Raw genomic sequence first — 21,912 nt, 5'->3', positions numbered from 1 at the left:
AAAGCAGAGCTATAATTACTAAGTACCTGAATATGCCTGACAAAATAGTAAATATCATACAAAAAAATTAACTATCTTCAGGACTACGCCTTTTATTTTTAAATTTTTTTTTAAGATTTTTTTTTTTATGTGGACCATTTTTTTTTTTTTTTTTTTTTTTTTTTTTTGCGGTACGCGGGCCCCTCACTGCTGTGACCTCTCCCGCTGCGGAGCACAGGCTCCGGACGCGCAGGCCCAGCGGCCATGGCTCACGGGCGCAGCCGCTCCGCGGCACGTGGGATCCTCCCAAACCAGGGCACGAACCCACGTCCCCCGCATCGGCAGGCGGACCCTCAACCACTGCGCCACCAGGGAAGCCCATATGTGGACTATTTTTTTAAAGTCTTAACTGAATTTGTTATAGTATTGCTTCTGTTTTTTTTTACATTTTGTTTTTTTGACCGCAAGGCACGTGGCATATTAGCTCCCTAACCAGGGATCAAACCCGCACCCCCTGCATTGAAAGGGGGAGTCTTAACACTGGACCACCAAGGAAGTCCCAAAACCATGCCTTTTAAATTTAGTATGTGTTAATTGCTAACAATGTATGGAAAACAGTAGATTTTTTAAAAAATTCTGTTTCTAATGACAAATTCCATGGTCAAAGAAAATTTGGAAGAATTAAAATGTTTCCTTCCTGTCTTTTTTCTATGTCACTAACTATGGATTTGGGACAGAAGAATGGCATGCTGAAAATGGCATATGCTTCAGGGCCTAAACTTTAAAACAATATTTTAATGGAATGTGTGACTTTAAAATGAAAAAAAAGGAACAAGTAAGATCCAAGGAACCATCATAACTGACAAACGTCTTAGTGATCTTTAATAAAAAAGTTAAACATTTTATTGCCAAAAGTCCATGACAAATAATGCTTAACACTTGTTTGGAAATCATCCCAGACCACATCCCAGGGCCACTGCTAATTTAGTAGGTGTGGTCAAGTTTTGACTCCACGAGGCATTCTGGTCCTCATTTGTAGCTAAGCTAAGAAATCCTTCCCAATCTCTTTAGCAAATCAGTTGTATTGCATCCTGAATTTCTGCATTCTGTGAAGTAGGTGATAGGGTCATCAAAGCTGTCCAGTAGTAGTTGGGTTTTCCTGAAAGGAAATGGAAGGCACTGCATGAACATTCTTGCTCCACTGGAGTAAATACTACTATGTCAAATTTGCATGTAGAGGTTTCTTTCTAATAATGTCTGCCATTACTCATCACTTACAGTATTATTAGATTAATTATGTTTTTAGACCTTAATCATACTTAATAATTCTAAGAATTAAGGAAGATTCTATTTTTAACCACAATAACCAAAGGATCTTTTCTACTCCCTCAGAAATAGCAAGCCTTTAACTTTCCTCCAGAATCATTTTAATGTCTAGATAGCTTATATTTATCTCCTTTCCTATGATCTAAGTGACCATAACCATTCTCACTCAACCTCAACCTATATGCCAAACACAGGCAAATACGTATTTCATCCCAGCCATTCCACTGCTTTTTTGCACACCAGACTAATGTATCAAACATCCTACTAGATGTTTTCACTTGGATGTCCTGTGGATACTTCAAATTTTGATATGTCCAAAACCCAGTATGCGGTCTTTATCCCTGTATGGCACATAAAAGAGAGCTGAATTGAACAGACCAAAAAACAAAAGAATGTATCATAAGGACACAGTTGAGTTTATGAAATATAAGAGTAGCAATACAGCCAGGTCTTACACAGAGGTTGGAACCAAAAATGGGAAGCTGCCGGTATTCTTCCTGGTTATTTTCTTAGTCTCTGCTAATCTGGGTGTATGCCTGCTTTAGTAGTGCCTCTCCTCTTCCTCTTCTTCCTGCTACTACTACTATTACTATTGCTGTCTTCTCTCTGGATATGGCTACCCACAGCACAAACAATTAAAATTCCAGCCACAGTTTAAAAACTCTGGTTTTCCATAGGTCCAATCACAAATTACCAGAAAAGAATCTAATTGGCATAGTGTTTTTAAATGTCCATACTAGATCAATAAGATACGATCAGTCCACACTGTGCAAAGATTATTGTGGACTCTTCCTTTGGAGAGGGGGCAGTGCTTACAGAAGGGACAGTTGCTCATTAGCTAAGGAGATACCTCAAAACCTACCTTGACTGTCTTCTCTTTCCTGCTTATAGCCTATCCACCCAGTGACCTATGTCGGAAACAGGAGCCCCCCAGTTTCTCCGTCATTGTCAGTATGCAGTCAGTTAAGTCCTGCCCATCCTACACCTTAAATATCTTTTAAATTTATTCGTTGGCCTTTATGCCCATTGTCAACAGCACATTTGGGACCACCAGAGCCTCAAACTATTATAGTGAGCTCCCTGTCTTCAAGCTCCACTGTATCAACAGCTAAAAATTCTGTTCTTATTAGATTCCTCCATTTCTTGAAGCTCTTCAATGGCTCCTCAAGTTTAGTTAGTGTTTCCCAAACTTTCCTGATCAAAAAATTACCTGGGGTGCTGGTTAAAAATACAGATTCCCAGGTTACTCCTCCCTCTGGATCAGTAAATTTGTAGTATAACCTGGTCATTTGTGTTTTTTTGTTTTTGCGTTACGTGGGCCTCTCACTGTTGTGGCCTCTCCCGTTGCGGAGCACAGGCTCCATACGCGCAGGCCCAGCGGCCATGGCTCACGGGCCCAGCCGCTCGGCGGCATGTGGGATCTTCCCGGACCGGGGCACGAACCCGTGTCCCCTGCATCAGCAGGCAGACTCTCAACCACTGCGCCACCAGGGAAGACCCAATTTGTGTTTTTAACAAGCACTCCAGTTGCTTCCAATGTTTACCAAACTCTTCAACATATACCCTGCCTTCTCCTCCCCAACTCTGTATTGGACGTTGGACCCAGTGTTCCAATATCTGCTCAGAGTACTTTGTCCATTTCTGTGCATCAGTGCTTGGCAAACAACTACTCATCCTTTAAGAATCAGCCTGTACACCACCACCATCTTTGTAAAGCTATGGTCTGTGGATTGACTCAACTACTCTTTCCTTGGTGCTCCAGTGAATCTTGTGCTCCACCTCTGTTAGAATTTCTTCACGCTAAATAACTTTTCTGTTTCTCCCCATTGCATTTGAGAACTTTAAGAGCAGTAACTGAGTTTTATTTATCTTGCATCTAAAAGGACATGTGTTTTAATAGGAACACTACATTATTTCTGTCAGGGAAAGAGAGAGTTAAAAAAAATGATACCGGGCTTCTCTGGTGGCGCAGTGGTTAGGAGTCTGCATGCCAATGCAGGGGACACGGGTTCGAGCCCTGGTCTGGGAGGATCCTGCATGCCGCGGAGCAACTAAGCCCGTGCTGTACAACTACCGAGCCTGTGCTCTAGAGCCCGTGAGCCAAAACCACTGAGCCTGCATGCCACAACTGTTGGGGCCCACGTGCCTAGACCCCATACTCCGCAACAAGAGAAGCCACCGCAATGAGAAGCCCGCACACCGCAACAAAGAGTAGCCCCCTCTCGCCACAACTAGAGAAAACCTGCGCACAGCAATGAAGACCCAACGTAGCCAAAAATAAATAAAATAAAATAATTTAAAAAAAAAATGATACCCCTCTTCTCTGAACCAGGTCCTGAATTTATTGAGATAAAGAAGTCAGGCAATTGGAGCTCAAATGGCTACTGTTTACTGATGCACAGCTGGAGAATGCAGTTCTGGTGCATGACTACGATAAGCTTCCTAATACTGCACCATAGAATTAGACTTAACATCCAGTGACGACGAGTGCAGAGGATTTACTACTAAGCTTACCAAATGGCTGACATTTGCAGAAAACCTATGCTTTCTGCAGAACCAAAGAAAAGATGGGTTATGAAAGCCCAGTTCCTATTCCCAAACTTACCTGTCGGTTCCCTCGTGGTCCTCTGGAAATGAGTAGGTAAGCACGTGGAGTGATGGCAAGAGTGAGCCTCTGAAGGTGCTCTTTACACATGGAGCAGCAGGGGTGGGGACTAAGTGTTCACTCAGCACTTTGAATCAGAGATGGCTTCCAGCTTGTGGTAAAGCGCTCTCTTCTTATCATTGCTGCATATCCATCAAGGGCCTCAGCATCTGACTTTTAGATTGTAGCCAAGAAAGAGAACTTGGAGGTTGGTGCTGTGATGATAGGTAACATGGAGCTATAGCCACTGACCTAGGCTGCTTCCAAGTGGTGACTTGGTGTCACTTTCATGGTTTCGGCAAATGGGAATTCTGCCACTCAAAATGGCTTCCGGCCACTTACTCATATTATCTATTCATGCACATAATCATTTTCTTCTTCCAATCCAAAGGAAAATCAGCTAATGGGCTAACCTTTAGGAATAGGGAAGATCTGGCAAGGCTGCTGATGGTGCAACATTGGTGGGTATCACAAGTGGACATAATGGCCAAGAGTTAAGGAACAGAAGGTTTTTTTTCCCTTTTTAATATCTGTTCTTTTTAATGCTATATGTTCCCCAATATCTTTTTGGACAGAACATCAGGGCCACTTGCCTGCTTACAAAGGCCAAATTACTAGGGTAAGAGACAGAGATAATCAGATGCCATACGTGTGTGTGTGAGAGAGAGACAGACAGAGAGAAAGACAGACAGAGACAATTAGAGATTTAAAGACCAGGCAAAGGAGGTGACTTGGAAATGCAGACAGACAGGTACGTTTGAGTGATAAGGGATTGTATGATTCACCATCGCAGTTTTACAGCTGGAGAGACTTCCTCACATGTTAATTCTGTGACTGAAGCAGCTGCTTAAACTCTACAAGCCTTGGTTTTCTCATTCGTAACAGAGATAATAGTTGTAATTACATCATAAAATTGTTATGATGACTAAATGAGCTAATTCACATGAAACGCCCCATTAAGAGTTTTTTCTGTACTTTTGCTTTGTTCTCATCATCATCCTAATTATTCTGGTCATGTCATGCTGCAGGTTGAACTTTTCAAAGCTTTTTCCTTTCAGTATTATCTCCATTTCTCTAACCGTATTGGTTTAGTACATAGTTCACCCTGACTACGTTTGATGTAAGAAACATCCCAAATATCAGGATTTTTGGGCAAATCCATACTTTTAATTTCTATCAAGTTGACATTTGGAAAACTCATTTCTACTTGCAGTTGTTGGAAAATGTGTCAACTATGATGGTCCAGCGTATAGTTATTAAGGTTTTTTCCTTCTTCCTTGTTTTTACTGTTATAATTCTTTTAAGTTCTTAAGCCTGTCTAAGGATGATTAAGTATAAACTATATATTCTTTACCCTTTGACGTTGTGGGCAAAAAATAAATATTGCAACCATCAAATTTTTGTTTCATATAAAATTATTATATTAAAGTTAACCTCATTAATACAATTTTGCTGTCAGGCAGGTCTAAATGAAGCTTTGGGCAAGAGTTTTGTTTGGGATTTTAATATTATCTTTTCCTTCCAAAGATTATGAGCTCTTCATTTTGCTTATAGTTTATAGCTGTGTGACTAGCTAAAAGAGGATTATTACTTCAGGATGAAAAGCTGGGTTAGTTGGCTGATGACTAATTTACAAAGGATATTTTACTATTAATGTAGGTGAGGGCCCATGTGGGCTAATTTTTTCTTAAGCTATTGGTTTAATATGCTAAGAGTAAAGTTTTGTGGCCTAATTCAGTCTATCCCCAGGGTAGCCAGAATTTCTAGCCTTAAGTCTCTCTTTAATTACACTTTTCACAGTTAGCTTCAATAAAGCGGAACAATTTTGTAGATATGCCCCACATACATATGTTCTATGTGGACAGACTACAGTGCTTGGATAAAATCCACACTTCATTCATTGCTCATGATATTTCTTTGAGCTCCAGGACACTAATTTTCTACTTTTTCAAGAGAAAACAAAAATTACACTAGTAATGACTGACCTCATGATATGAATGGACTTGGACTACGACATGTTTCAGCCTTTCAGTTGCCTGAGTTCATAGGCCTTTCATTATTCTTGCCCTGCAACACCCCTACCACACCTTCAGCCCTTCTGAAGTTCCTTAGCAACACAGAAACTCGAAACTTTGTTTATGGAAAAACAAAGTTCTCAATCAAGGGTAAGTACAATAACTGTGATCTCTGTTAGAACAACTCAACAAATGCTCATAGCCCATCTACAGAAAAGGGCAGGTTTGCCCGACTACGCTGAGTTAGCAGCCAAGCCTGATGGGTGACATAACCCTTCTCTTTCTAATCTAGGGAATTGGTATGATATAGGAAGTTATATTTTTCCAGTCCAAAGACATTGTTCGCAAAAAAACCAGGCACCATGTTAAAAAAAATCTAAATGGAATAATTAAGATCCTAGATATAAGTTCTGAACAAGAAACCAGGGAATCCCTGATCATTTTAGCAGAGTTTTGGGGTGGCTTTCCCAGATTGAAAAACTATTACGATTTCACAAGTTGCATTTTATACCTCCAAAGAGAATTCATCTTTTCTTTGGGGGAGCAATTTAATGGGCATTTGGGCTATGTAAAGATAGTACTCACAGACGAGTGTGTGGAAATAAGGAGCCCAGCTGCTTGGTATGTCCAAGATTGTGTTCCTTGGGTACAGAGCATGTTGAGTGGTCACCTGATTTTCTGCTTGTGGGAAACCCAAAGACATGAAATTGGGATTATCTTATTATTTGGATTTCAAAAATATCTTGCTCTCAGAAGCTAAAAAAATACAGTGCAGATGGACTACATATTGGGTCCATTTGAGATAGTTTGGAACTCTGGTGCAGTACCCACATGCATCTTAGACTGATAGCTTCCCTAGAACTGAGTCAAGAGCAGATCCTCACCATGGCTACCAAATAGGTTTACAGAGTCTGCACTGACTGATCAATCAATCTCTTCTTCCACAACCCCCTCTTCCCTCAGTTCTCCTCTGTTCTCTCACAGCCTCTGCCATCAAACTCCCTCAACTGAGTGGCCTCACAGCTTCTGTTCCCTTGGGAGAGTCCAGTCCCATCTACTGGAGAAAGAACTTTTTCCCCTCTTTCTCAACATTTCAGGGGAATGCCTCAGGCTTTGGTTAGATGGTAATGATGACTCCCTTCCACTCAGACTGCGTCAGCTCCTGGGAAAAGAGGAACTAGCTGTCCTTTCTGGACTGAGAGTTATGGGGATACTCCAGTTCTATTTGTTTCCCCATCAATGAGAGCAGCCAACGATTTCCTACTCACTTCACGTAAAAAAATGAGTAAAACTCAAACTAACCAAGAGCAGCATTTATTTTTTCCCTCTTGGGAGAAAGAAGACAAGACATTAAAGATTGCTATTGGTTTGGCTGCTTCTTTCAACCAACATACCCTTGGTTATTGAAGATTTGCTTCTTCCTGGGCCTGGCTGTAAATTACATTTTGCTTCCTATAAAAAAAAAAAAGAAAGAAAGAAAGAAAAAGGGGGAAGCACCAGCTCAAATTAAGATTATTTTCTTCTCTAGTCCAAGTTTTCTCCTGATAGCAGTCTATCCTACTGTTAACAATAATTTTTAAGAGCAAAGCAGTCAATCCATATTTATATTTTAAAAATTCTTAGAGGATAAAATATGTACCCACAGAGAAAAAACTCTTGCATATAGAGGGCAATATAGTTTTTGGAGCTAAACATCTGGTTTCTCCTTAAAGAACAGAATCTTTGCTTATCTTTGTATAACCAAAATGTATGTCTTAGGCACTGTTCAAGTTCGAAGGGCTATGGCTTTCTCTTCTACCCCAGTAGTTGGAATGAGAAAAAGATTTTTACAAATCTTAGAACCTTGGAAGAGGGCTATGATCTTGAGAGCAGATTTAATTCCCACCTTCTGCAACTAATTTCAACACACACACACACACACAGATTTAAAGGGTGGAGGGGGAGAGGGGAAGTAGACTGATGTTAAGTATGTCTTTCTCTAGATGGTGACATTATAAAATATTTCTGGAGAGATGAATCTTTTCTGTATTGTTCAATTTTTCAAAAACAAGTTTATGTTGCATTTACAGTTATAAAAAGCCCACAATCATTATTTTAAAGAGAAATAGAGCATGAGAGAGTGTATCATGTCAGTAGCCTGGTATATGCTCAGTAAATGTAAGTCCCCTGTTATCTCTCATGAAAAGGAACTAGCTGTACTTCCAATAGGAAAAAATAAAGTTAAAATGTGACACTCTAGAGCAATAAGTTTCTATAATAGGATAGGAAATCACTCCTACTGCCCTGAGCAGCCAAAATTATAAAGCGTTAAGTCAATGGCTGTTCTAAGCATTAAATCCTTTGAGAATATTTAATCTATATAAATCAGAGAGCAGTACTTCTGGCAGAAAATGCTCTCCCCAAAAAACAAGTACAAAACTAGACAAAAATTTCAAAAAATGATCATTTCAGGAGTCTGGGAAAAGACCAAAGACAAACAACAAATTAAGAAATATTTATTTGTGAGAAACTGCTGAACTTCTATACAAGCAGTGGGAGTCTGTGGTATTCTTGCCTGGGGATGTTTCCAACTCCCCAACCCTAATACCTTGATAGTGCTACCAAGGTGGGGCTCGCTGTAAAAACCAGCAGCTTCACTGCTAGAAGGGCTGGCTTGATCTGGGTGGAAAGTGAGAAACCCATATCCATTGGAATTGTCAGTAAAAATAGAAAATTTGATGAGAAATAAATGAGTAAACTTCATGTTCTGGAAAACCATGATTCAAAAAATGAGGGTAAATTACAAATATTCCCAGATAAAAAAAATCTTAGGGAATTTATTCCTAGCAGGCCTGCCTTCAAGAAATACTAAAGGATGTACTTCAGGCTGACAGGATGTGGTGCCAGATGGCAGTTTGAATCCACACAAAGAAATGAAGAGCATCAGAAATGGTAAATATGTGTAAATATAAGACAAAGATAGATTTTAATCTTTTCTTCTCTTAACTTAAAAAAAAAAAGACCTAAGATCGTATTAAAGAATAACTTTAACACTTTACTTTTGGGTTTATAACATATAAATATGTAATATATATGAGAAAATGAAGCTATATTAGAGCAAGTTTGCTAAACTTTACCAGAATTGTGATTACTAACCAAAAGTAGATTGTGAAAACTTACAAGGCATATTGTATTTCTTAAAGTAACTGTTAAAAAATAACACCAAACAATTATAGTTAAATCAGCAGAGGAATTAAGATGCTACACTAAAAATAATTGTTTAACATAAGGAAAGCAATAAAGGAAGAATGGAGGTCCAAAAAAGACATGAGACATAAAGAAAACAAAGAGCAAAATTTCAGGTATAAATCCAACCATATTAATAATCACATTAAATGTAAATGGGCTAAACACTAATATAGTGGCAGAGGATGTCAGACTGGAAAAAGGTCAGGATACAACTATATGCTGTCTATAAGAGATAAACTTCAGAATAAAAGACACAAATTGGTTGAAAATAAAAAGATAAAAAATAATATACCAACTCAGTTAAAAAAAAATGGGCCAAAGACCTTAACAAACACCTCACCAAAGAAAATATACAGATGGTTGGTAAATACGCATATGAAAAGATGCTCCACATCCTATGTCATCAGGGAAATGCAAATTAAAACAATAAGATATCACTACATTACTGATTAGAAGTACACAGATACTTAATTTGTCACCATTGTCTTTTTTAGACATCACCAAGCAATATATATCTAAATGGGTGGTGAGTGATGAGGAGAGTACTTACTGTTTTGGAAATTAAAGGGTTGGAGATATGGACTTATTAAAACAGTGATTAAGAGAATGAAATTTTTAGTCAGACAAATATGTGTTCAAATTCAAAATCTGCCACTGGTATGAGACCTTGCAAAAGTCACCTAACATTTCATGTAAAATAGATAGCTAGTGGGAAGCAGCTGCATAGCACAGGGAGATCAGCTCGGTGCTTTGTGACCACCTAGAGGGACAGGAGAGGGAGGGTGGGAGGGAGGTGCAAGAGGGAGGGGATATGGGGATATATGTATACATATAGCTGATTCACTTTGTTTCACAGCAGAAACTAACACAAAATTGTAAAGCAATTATACTCCAATAAAGATGTTTTAAAAAAATCACTTAACATTTCTAAGCCTAAGGTTATTGATGTATAAGATGAAGGTGATATTGAAATTAGCCTAGTGGATTATTATGAAGATGAAATGAGACTATAAGAAAAAAATGCATGTAAAATTCAGTAGAAATTGTTCTGTACATCTTAGTTGATTTTGAGAAGAGCTCAATGATTTAGAAACATCCTTGCTTTCTAAGCCATGATTTACTTGATTGATATTTATTTCTTTTGTTGAAACTTGATTTCTGAGAGAAGTTATGACAGCATAGAATCACTTAAGGGGCACTTTCACATTTTAAAAAAGTTGTGTTTTAGGTCTACTATTTCACAATATGCACCTAAGAAATAATGGAAATTTACCTATAGTTATAAATAACTAAAGGATTTGCAAACATTAATTTTATACTAAATTTAGCCAAATGTACTTTGTTGTGCATAACAAATGTCAAGCCAATATATTTAATAATGAAATTCTGGAAATCTGCCAGTCTTGTAACTATCATATTTAGGGCATTGTTCATAGATACTTTTATTGGATCAATTGTGAAGAGAATGGGTGATGAAAAAAATGACCAAAATAATTATTAGAAAATGTTCTTAAATTTTTGTGGTCAGAAAATTTTTAAGCACATAATTGGAAAGATTTCATATTGTTTGTTAATTAAATGTGTACTTTCCTCATTCTAAAAATAATCCAAACTGGCTATAATTGGATGCTGTAATCAATGAGTCACCAACTGCCATTTGGAAAGTTTCATTTATATTTTAAAATTTCTAAATTACTTTTTATCAATTACTATTTCTGTGTACTGAATTGTGACCTAAAGCTTCATCTTTTATGGCTACCAATAAATAGCAATCTTTAAAGAGTTATATAAACAAAAATGATGATGTCCAAACAAAATATTACAACTTTTTAAAATAGTTACAATAGAACTAATAAAACCTAACACTAATAGGATAGTATATTCAGTGACAGATAAATAAAAGGAGAAATCAATTTTTAAAAAACACAGAGATCAGTAGAATTCTATCCTGATATAATTTAATGAGGGATTCTAGTGAGAAGAAGAGAGTTTGTATGGTCATTTCAATTTGAAAAGATTTATTCTATTCTTGGGTAGCCTGCTTATATTTTATCACTCATTCATTAAAACTGCTGAAAATGTAGTGCAACTAAATTTATCCTTTTTCTATCAAGAGAAAAATCAAGAATCTCTTTTAAAAACAGCCTTATGGCCAAGACAAAACCTAGTCAGAAGTTACTTGAGTGAAATGCCAGAAAGGTCATGGACTCATAAGCAAACCCCCTTTTCTAAAACTTGTGGGTGAGAAGTGAACTCAGCCAGGGCAGGGTGTGGCATCCTAAATGAAGTCAAGCCTCCAGAGGAGAAGCTACTGTTCCTCCCACTTCCCTGGGGAGGGGAGGGGTGGGGGTGGTTTAAAAAGTAATTTAACATAATTGTTAATAGGAACTGTTTTATGTGGCAGGTTCTTCGGATGATTTTTTTCCTTTCCTTCCTTCCTTCCTTCCTTCCTTCTTTCTTTCTTTCTTTCTTTCTTTCTTTCTTTCTTTCTTTCTTTCTTTCTTTCTTTCTTTCTTTCTCTCTCTCTTTCTTTCATCTCTTTTCTTTCTTTCCCTTACTTCCTTCCTTCTTTCCTTCCTTCCCTCCCTCCCTCCTTCCTTCCTTTCTTACTTTTCTATCTCTTTTTCTCTCCCTCCCCCTTTCCTCCCTCTCCTTCCCTCCCTTTCTCCCTCCTTCCTTCCTTACCTCTTTTGTACATTCCAAATTTTAATACTTATAATACTTGTATAATACAAAAAATTAAGAAAAAACTTTTAAAAACATTAAGAGTTTCAGTCTTTAAATTTTCTGCTTTTAATCTTTCTTTTGGCACAAAAAGGAAAATAAGAAATGTATCTCAAGCCCCACCAACTATGCAAAGGGATCCTTTGTGCCCTTGCTGGGGGCAGCAAGGCCCATCGCAACAGTTTCGTAGTAGTGCAGGTCTGTGATATTAACTGTCTATCTTTTGTCCTACGTTATAGGCAGAGAAGAAAGAAAGATGGCTTGTAAAACTTGTCAGGGCCTTCCCACCACTCTCAGGACAAATTCTAAGCTCCAGTGTGGCTGGGGTCTGGTGAACCAGGGCAGGATATGGAGAACATAAAAGGGGGGAGTTAGAGAAGGACTGTATGTGGGGGTGGGGTGGGGTGGGGTGGAGCTCTTGTAGGACCTTGCGGGTCTTTTGATGATTGTTTTTTTTTTTCCCCGGTACACGGGCCTCTCACCGCCGCGGCCTCTCCCGTTGCGGAGCACAGGCTCGAGACGCGCAGGCTCAGCTGCCATGGCTCACGGGCCCAGCCGCTCCACGGCATGTGGGATCTTCCCGGACCGGGACACGAACCCGCGTCCCCTGCATCGGCAGGCGGACTCTCAACCACTGCGCCACCAGGGAAGCCCTCTTTTGATGATTTTGCCCTAGTTGTTTTTTTTTTTTTTTTTGCGGTACGCGGGCCTGTCACTGTTGTGGCCTCTCCCGTTGCGGAACACAGGCTCCAGACGCGCAGGCTCAGCTGCCATGGCTCACGGGCCCAGCCGCTCCGCGGCATGTGGGACCCTCCTGGACCAGGGCACGAACCCATGTCCCCTGCATTGGCAGGCGGACTCTCAACCACTGCGCCACCAGGGAAGCCCTCTTTTGATGATTTTGCCTTTTAGTCCCAGTGAGATAAAAAGCCGTTAGAGGGTTTCGCGCAGAAGAGTGATGCAATTCGAGAGACCATTCTGGCTGCTATATTGAGAATGGCTGGCAGAGGGGCAAGGGTAGAAGCAAGGAGATCTGTTGCGGGTTTATTGCTCTGTACAATTCAAGTAAGAGATGATGCTGGATTAGACATGGATGGAAGAAAGTGATGGTGAAAATGGATAGGATTCTGGATATATTTTGAAGATAGAGTGCATGGGATTTACTGTAGATTGGCTCTGGGATGAGAGAAGGTGCCAAGGATGACTCTAAGTTTTTTGGCCTGAGAAACCAGGGGCATGCAGTTACCATAGAGTAGACTGAGAGAAGTAGGTTTGTATGTGGGGCAGAGTGGAGAGGATAATAGGAGTAGATCAGGAGCTTAGTTAAAGACATGCCAATTTTGAGATACCTATTAGGAATCATGATATCCTTAAGGAGGCATAAGGGGATGGGACCTAGCTCATGGGTAGAAGGATTGGACCATGATAGTTTATTCTAAGCACTTGGAGACAAGATAAAAATACAGGTACAGATACAGTAGATGGCTGGATGTGGTGGTGGGAGCTTGAGGAAGCTCTTTTCTGATTGTTCCTTTTTCTCAATGAAAGGAGAAGCAAGGTTATCTGCTGAGAATGAGCATGGGGGAGAAGGTTATTACAAACGTTTCTCTTTGAGAGAAATAAAAGATGTGAAACAGTTATCTAGGAGAATTGCAAAATGAGTGGACTATAGAAACATATGGTATTTGCGTAGTATTGTAGTTACGAATTTAAAGTGACTCCAGTCAGAATGGTTGTGTGTTTTTCTCCAACCTGTTCAGCTACCTGGGGCATCTGGTTCAGGGTCTCTCAAAAGGCTGTAATCCAGGTGTTGGGCAAGGCTTAGTTTTCTGCTTCAAGGTCTCACTGCAGTGCAATCAAGGTGTCAGCTGGGCTGCATTCTCTTCTGGAGGCTCGATTGGAGTAGAATCCACTTCCAAGCTGGCAAGTTGTTGGCAGAATTTATTTTCTCATGGCTGTAGGACTGCAAACTTAAGGGTTTTTTGTTTATTTGTATTTTTACTGGCTGGAGGCCACTCTCAGCTCCTAGAACATGTGTGAAGTTCCCTGCCATGTGGCTCTCTCCATAGGCAGTTCTCAACATAGCAGTTTGTTTCTTCAAGGCCAGTAAAAAAAAAGTCAAAGTGAGTCTGCTAGCAAAAAGTCTTAAATAATATAACCTAATAATTGGAGTGACATCCCATCACTTTTGTCATATAGCATAATGTATTCATGGGAATGATTATCTCATCACCTTTTCCATATTCTATTGGAAGTGAGTCATGGTCCTGCCCACCTTCGAGGGGAGGGGATTACACAACCCAGGAGGCAGGGATCATGGGAGTTACTTTAGAGTCTGTCTGCTGCACCATTCTAGTCCCAATACCTGATACCCAGTAAGCCAAACTTAGTAAATATTATTTTTTAAACAAAAGCTTACCAAGCTCTTATTCTGAGTCAGAAACTGCTCTAAGCACTTTAAAAATATTAATCCCCACAGCAACCCTAGTAAGTAGGTCCTACCATTATCCCCATTTTACAGATGGGGGGATGAGGGACAGAGACATCAATTAATTCAAGGTCATTCAGCTAAGTAATTGCATAGTCAGCACTTAAACTCATGCTCTCTGGCTTCAGAGTCCATATTCTTACCTATTATGCTAAGCGGCCAAAACCAAAGTGAATGAGTAAATGAGTGCTGTTGAGAGGTACAGGAAATAATTACCTAGCAGCTCTGAGAACCAAGAAAGTTTTGAAACTGCATTTTGTATTTCAATTTTGATGCTAAGCCAGTTGGCACTATCAGAGACTTTTATTGCGATTTTAGGTCTTTTTTCTATTAATATTAAGTAACACAGGCCAAGTGGAGAGGTGGAGCCTGGAACAAAAAAAATCTGTGGAACTCCTTGCTGTGCATGAGATTTCTCGGAGGTGACATGCCATTTTTATCTTTTCCTTATTTAAAGATATTACCTGGAAAATATAAAATAAATTTCAGCTGTAGTAGATTCATAAGGAAGGAATAGGTGACTAGGAGATATCTCCAACAATAACCACTTATGCTATACCTTGGTTTGTCATTCATATTGAGTTGAGAGGCATAAGAGAACAATGACCAGATAGGTGGTGAGACAGGTTTAGAACAAAATATGTTGCAGCTCTGGTTTCAGTGCTGGCCAGATGCCATTCTAGGCTAAGTTTCCAAGGAATTTCCCCTGGGGACAGCCCCCCTGTGCTTTAGAAATATCCAGCTAAGTGGCCTCCCAAGAGGGTGCATTAAATATTTGACCCAGGACTCAGAATGTAGAGAGCCTTTTAGCTTGAAGAGAAGAAAATATACTCGAAACATTTATTATGGTGGTTGAGGTTTTTAATGACTGGATTATTTTTCCACTCATTAAATCCAGAAAAACCCTGTTATACAGTGATAGGCTTCTAATCTTGGTTCTGCTTCTTAATTATCTATTCTATCCTTTGATAAGTCACTTAACTTTAGGGGGGTTTTGTTTCCTTTTCTATTAATTAAGGGAGATGGACCAGACAATCTCTGGCTAACAGCACTGGAATGGAATTTAAAGTCCACTCTCCCACACCATAACAGCCTACTCAATTTGGAGTCCTGAGGCTGTGTATCTCTGTAATTATTACACACAGCACTCATCTACTCTCTCCCTGGTTCATTTCTTCCTGTTATTTATTTACTTCCTAGATTATAGTCAGTTTAGAGGGGCTGTATGTTGAGTGTGTGTGTGTGTATATATATATATATATATATATAAATAAAAGGGTGTATTCATTATTTCACAATATTTCAAAACACAGCCTGAGCTACAGAAAATTTAGAGAGTGGGAGGAATGATGAGCTATTACGTTAGGATGACTCAAGTCCTAGGAAAATATCAACAGGAAAGTCAAAGCCCTAATTCCTCCACCACTCATCTGTTTGTCTCTTGGAAATAGTGATCTCATGAAACACTCATGCTAAGCCAGACCTCCTGGTGATCTGATGAACTGCTGACAAATAACCTGGGTCCTTTAGATTTTCAGGGCCCTAGCTGAGGCCATCACATTCAGGACAGTGAAGGGAGGACTCCTGGTATATGCTAATACCAGCCCCCTGTTTGAAAAGTCTGTGTGGATCCTCACTGGTTGTACTACAAAAGGAAGTGTGGACAGACTGGCACATATCCGATACAACTTCAGGGAAAAACAAGCAAGCAAGTAGCCTCTTTACTTGTGAAGTAACATACCTGCTTTTCTGAAATTAAAAAATATATATTCTCTTAATTGTAAAATAATTTTCATTTTAGTAAATTTAGAAAACACCCCGAAGTCACCGGAATCCCATTGTCCCTAAAAGATAAAACATAAGATCTTCTTTGGTATACACTTCTGAATTTTTGAATGTGTCTGATAATAGCCCATTTAAAACACCTTTCTTGGAATCCCAACATGATTCTGTATTTTTAATAGAGGACCACTCCATTTCCCTTATTTTCTTTATTTTTCTTTCCTTCTCTTATTTATTCACCTAACACTTATTGAATAATTGCTGTGTGCTGGGTCCTTTCTCTTTTAATTCTCTTTCCAACTCTGTAAGATATATTGCATGTATTGTTATCTCTATTTTGTAGATAAGGAAAGGGAAGTTCAGTGAATTAGGGTGATTTTTCCTAATCTCACAGCCTCTATCTACCTATTATCTATCTAATCTATCTTACCTATCTATCTAACTAATGAAAGTATTATCTTTTTTTTTTTTTAAAGCCAAGTTGGGATCATACGTACTACCCAAAATACATACCCTTTGGTAAATATTCCCTTTTCGATGCTTCTGATTTCACAGTTTATTTAGTACCAACCCTACTAGATCTCTTGCTAAGTTCTCTGAGTACAAATTCCTTGGTTTATTTTGCTAAGGAGGCATCAGGTGTTGCCAGTGTGAAAACAAATAACTGGCTCATAGAAGCCCCATTATTAAGGCTGAGGATCAAGGGGTGGCACTCTTAAAGAGGGAGGCTTCTCACCTCCTGGCTCTCTCAAACCCTACTGGCCTATCCTTTTAAGAAATTTCTTTATTTTATTCTCTCCCTTCTCTGAACTCTGAAATCCTTCATTTGTGCATTCACTGTGGCACTTATGGCCCCTTGGCTTGAAAAAGGAACATCTCCCCCATGTTTATATATTCCCTGGGGACCCAGACCCTAGCTTTTGACTCCCCGTGGTATCTATCACAAGGACTGGCACAGAACAACCCAGTAAACATATTTTGAAAAAAACATCTATTTGTTCTTGATTGAATACTGAAAAATGTGCCAGTTTGTTCTTAAGAGAATAGTTCAAGCCCAGGGACATCTATATAAATATCTAGGGATTCCAGGCCATTCCCCACTCTGCACAACACGTTTCCATACTCCTCATCTAAGCCTGTTTTCAACTGGAAGGTTGAGAATTAGAGAAAAACACTTCCCTAGCATGATGCCTGTCCTAAGGGAGCACAGCTGTCACCCAAAACAGTACTGTGTGGCATTTACAGCTCCCTAGGTGATGAGGCTTTCCGACCCGGTGATTGAGGGCATGTGACAAGGGACAGGCAAATGATTCTGTTGACTCTCACACCCTCGGTCCTTTCCTCCAGAGCTGTGTGCTCCGTGGGTTAAAGATTTTCTTTTTTTGTTTGGACTGATAGTGAAGAACTCCACCATTAGTTGTATTCTAATTTTTTGAACTTTAAAATTTTTATATAATTTCAACCTTACAGAGAAATTGTCGAGCAGTATAAAGAAGTTCCATATACCCGTTACCCAAATTCACTAATTTCTAGCATTTTCCCCAAAATATGCATTTCTATCACATATACACACATATGTATGCCAATTTCTGTACTGGGATTAATAATCATGAGTTCATGCTAACTTCAATTCCAATCTGCACTAAAGAGGTAATTCTAGCCTCTCTGCCTTTCCATATGTGTAATTTTCTTCTCCAGAAGTAACTTCTCTCTCATTATCTTCAATACATTTAGTCATTTGCTCACCTCCACGATACAAACAAAATAGTTTCAGAATTGCTAACCCACACCACTGTGAAAAGCCAACCTACTAACTAGAGTTTAACACTTGTTTACAATTCATTTTGTCTTTAGATTGAGGGTAGAAAGTTAAAATACTGTGCCCACAGGTATATTCATATGTCAAAAATCACCAAATTGTCCATTTTAAATATCTGTAGTTTATTTGAAGTCAACCTCAATAAAGCTGTGAAAAAATACTGTCTTCAAAATTTACTTGGGTTAATTCCCCCAAGGAAAGAAACTTCAGTAAAAAGTTATGTTATTTAAGATACAGTTAGGTTGATTTGTTTCTGTTTGGTTTCTGTTTCAGGGTTCAACCTCCCTCTTTGTTATTTTTATTTCATTTTTTGAATATGTAAAGCATTAACAGGGTTCCAAAAGTCAAAACTATACAGAAAGTTGTATTTAGAAAAGTGCGACTTCCTTCCCCATTCCTCCACTTGATTCCTACCCACCCGCTGCAGATAACTAATCTTATTGGTTTCTGGTTTGTCTTTCCTGCTTTGTTTCCAAAAATAAGCAGATGTGTGTACATTTTCTTATTTCCCCTTCTTTCATTATGTATACTTGTTTGCACTTTGCTTTCTTTCACACATACCAATGTCCTGAAAGTCACCCCTTTTCAGTTCGTATCAGTCTCTCTTTGTTTTTTGTAGTATTCCACGTAGCTATGTAGTATTCCATGTTTTCTTCTACTACCTGCATGATTTCATACTTTACTCTTAGATCTCTGATGTGTTTGGAGTTTATTCTTACGAATGGTGTGAAGTACGGATCTAGTTTCATCTTTTTCCAAGTGGCTACCTAGTTGTCCCATTTACTCAAAAGTCTAGTGGTTTGAGATGCCACCTTTATGATATAGTACTTGGGCCTAAATAGGCCCAAGTACTATATCATAAAGGTGGACTGTCTAGTCTATTCCATTTGACTATTCACAATTGTTCACATTGTTCACATCTATTCACAATCTACCACATTGTTTTAATTAATAGGGGTTTCATAGAATATTTTAGTATCTGGTAGGTAGGCTTCTTATTGTAGTTTTTTGGTTTTTTTCAGTGTTTTCCTGGTTATCCTTTCATGTTTCTTTTTCCATGAGCACTTTGGTATCAGCTTGTCTAGTTTATACATTTATAATATAACATGGAGTGTAATTTATACATTAACAAAGGGTGTTTTTCCTTTTATCAAGTATCTTTGTGGCTTTTGTGTAGGAATGTTTTACAGCTTTCTTTATACAGCTTTTGCACATTTTGTGTTACATTTAATGTCCTTTGCTGTTATCGTAAATGGGATTTTCCTCTATTATCATGTCTTCTAACTAGTTGTGTATATGAAAACGATTGACTTCTATCTGTTCATTTTATAGCCTTACTGAAATCTTTTATGATTTAGTCTTATCATTGATTCTCATAGTTTGAGTTAATCTTATTTTCTAGAGTTTTCCAGGTACTCTCATGTCATTTGAAATTCAAGGTAGTTCTGCTTATTCTTTTCTAATTCTTAAGTTTCTTACAATTCCTCTTAATTGCGTTAGAAGAGATCTTCAGTGTCATGTTAAATAATCATGGATAGTGAGCATCCTTGCCTTCTCTGCCATTATTTTTTAATTTTATTTATTTTGCACCCCACGTGGCATGCGGGGTCTTAGTTCCCCAACCAGGGATCGAACCCACACCCCCTGCAGTGGAAGCGCGAAGTCTTAACCACTGGACTGCCAGGGAAGTCACTGCCGTTAGTTTTTAAAAGACTATGTATATAAAAAATATTTTAAAAGACAGAAATAACTCTTTAGGCAAGACGTTTCTGGATATTCATCTGGTAAAATAAGATTATGGCCCTTTTTATGCCTAGAAACTAGAAAAATATTTTTAGCACAAAGGGTAAAAGTAAAAATTTGATTTTATAATAGTGCGTTGAAAACACTTGTGCTGGGCTCACTTCTTCCTTTTTCTTTAATGAACTCTTTAATAGTGATTTTTCTCTTTATTCATTCATTCATCTAAGATTTATAGAATGCCTATAATACTCCAGACACTATTACAGAGTCTTTATCTTTTAATTTTTACTACACCCACGTGAGTTAGGTATTATCCTCATTTTATAAAGGAAGAATTCAGGGTTGAACTGTGATTTTGAATCTGGTCTCCTAGGTCAAATTTTTCTAAATTCTCATATATTTCTTCCTCAGGGAGTAGAAATGTAGATGAGTGACAGTATATTTTTAGAAAGCAATTGTCTTACATTCTTTTCCCTCCGTTAAAGGTCACAAAGCTGTATTATTGTGTGGAGGCTTCTAGGTCTCTTCAAGTGGGACCTCAGCAACATTAATGGGAGTAATTTTGTTTTTAGTTATCATGAAAGGTTTGAGAGAAATGGCTTTTTTTTTTTGCGGTACGCGGGCCTCTCACTGTTGTGGCCTCTCCCGCTGCGGAGCACAGCCTCCGGACACGCAGGCTCAGTGGCCATGGCTCACGGGCCCAGCCACTCTGTGGCATGTGGGATCTTCCCGGACCGGGGCATGAACCCGTGTTCCCTGCATCGGCAGGCGGACTCCCAACCACTGCGCTACCAGGGAAGCCCAAGAAATGTTCTTTATAGTATCAGGGATCCAAACAACAAAAGGTTTTCTAGATGATGCTAAGTATATCAAGGTATTCAGGACCTAGACCAGTGCCTGACATAGCATAAGCACTCACATAAAAACAATTACAATTTATTATTTACTCTGTTCCACATTCTGTTCTTGTATTGACTGGTTTAATCCTCACAACACCCCTAAGGGGCATATTTATTATTGTCTGTATTTTATAGATGAGAAAACTGATGTAGAAAAGTTAACTTGCCAAAGATTCCAAGCAATAAAGAAGCTGGAATTCTGCAGATGTCATGTTCATAACCACTACAACTATAAATCTTTCAAACAAATGGATGACATTCTGTGATCATGAAAGATAGTGTTCAACCTCCTGAATGTGTAACTACCAGCATTACTCATCCAGGGTAAATTTTTCAGTTACTTAATGCAGTGGATGATTTTGAAATTGATAAAATTAAAAGGCTTTTGCACTCAAGAAGGTAGAAGAAAGGCACCGAGATGCCTGAATTTCTTAGTCAGGTATTTTGTTAAATCTAGATGTTTTGGTATTTCAACATTTTGGACTTCTTGCAGAAAATGTGCCAAGTGCCACGCGTAAACACAGCTTTTAAAGGCACAGTGCCGAGCATATAATCGCATGTGCACATCCACACAAAGTTATATGGTATACAGGCAATTATAACCAGTCGCACAGCAACAGCCTTGGAGGTCAACCAGTCCAACAACACTTTTCGTGTCATATACTGAGGCCCAGAGAGGTTAAGACCACAGTCACACAAAGCTGACATCGGGCTTACCTCTCTATGGCGCGCGCTTTTCATTTTCTCAGGTTACCTAATAAATTTGCTTGCATTTCCTCTCTTTTTTTTTTTTGGTGCCCATTTGTGCAAAGGTAAATGGGTCTGGCTTCACGTGTTTGCGACCCCAAACACCATAGAACAGAAAGACGGTCAGGGCCCCGACTACCTGGCCAGCTTAAGACGAAATAGTGGCGCAAGGTCAGAGGGCGCGCCAGGCCCGCCCCTGGGGTTCTGCGCAGAGACGTCGGCGGCTACCGCGCTTTCGCAACCCTCTGTGTGGGTGGTCGGACACACGCCACCCGGATGACGCAGCTCCCAGTCCAGCTCCGCTGTCCGTTTTGGGAAAAGGGGGGCGCCCCGAGCCGTGGGGCCACAGGGAAGACTAGGAGCCGCAGGACGGCACCTCGAGGAACAACACAGTGACGTCAGGGATCTTAAGGCCTAACCGTGATACCACCGCTGGGCTCGGAACTCGCCCCACCCAGCGAAAGCAAAGTACACCCCTCCCAGCCGCGAGGACGCTGGGGGGCGGGGCCACCTAATGA

The 21,912-nt window shown here is 39.3% G+C and overlaps 1 long non-coding RNA gene across 1 annotated transcript; it reads right to left on the bottom strand.

The window, feature by feature from the left end:
- Positions 1-837: 837 nt before the first annotated feature.
- Positions 838-21,596, bottom strand: LOC115847511 (uncharacterized). Its single transcript, XR_004037382.2, has 4 exons — positions 21,365-21,596; positions 13,681-14,868; positions 3,911-4,123; positions 838-1,138 (listed from the first exon to the last, which is right to left on the bottom strand). It is a non-coding gene; the product is annotated as an uncharacterized lncRNA (long non-coding RNA).
- Between the last annotated feature and the right edge of the window lie 316 nt (positions 21,597-21,912).

The sequence above is a fragment of the Globicephala melas genome, chromosome 1, assembly GCF_963455315.2.
Source record: "Globicephala melas chromosome 1, mGloMel1.2, whole genome shotgun sequence".
NCBI lineage: Eukaryota > Metazoa > Chordata > Mammalia > Artiodactyla > Delphinidae > Globicephala > Globicephala melas.
Note: the sequence above shows the minus strand (reverse complement) of the source record. Positions and strands in the feature narration are given on the sequence as shown.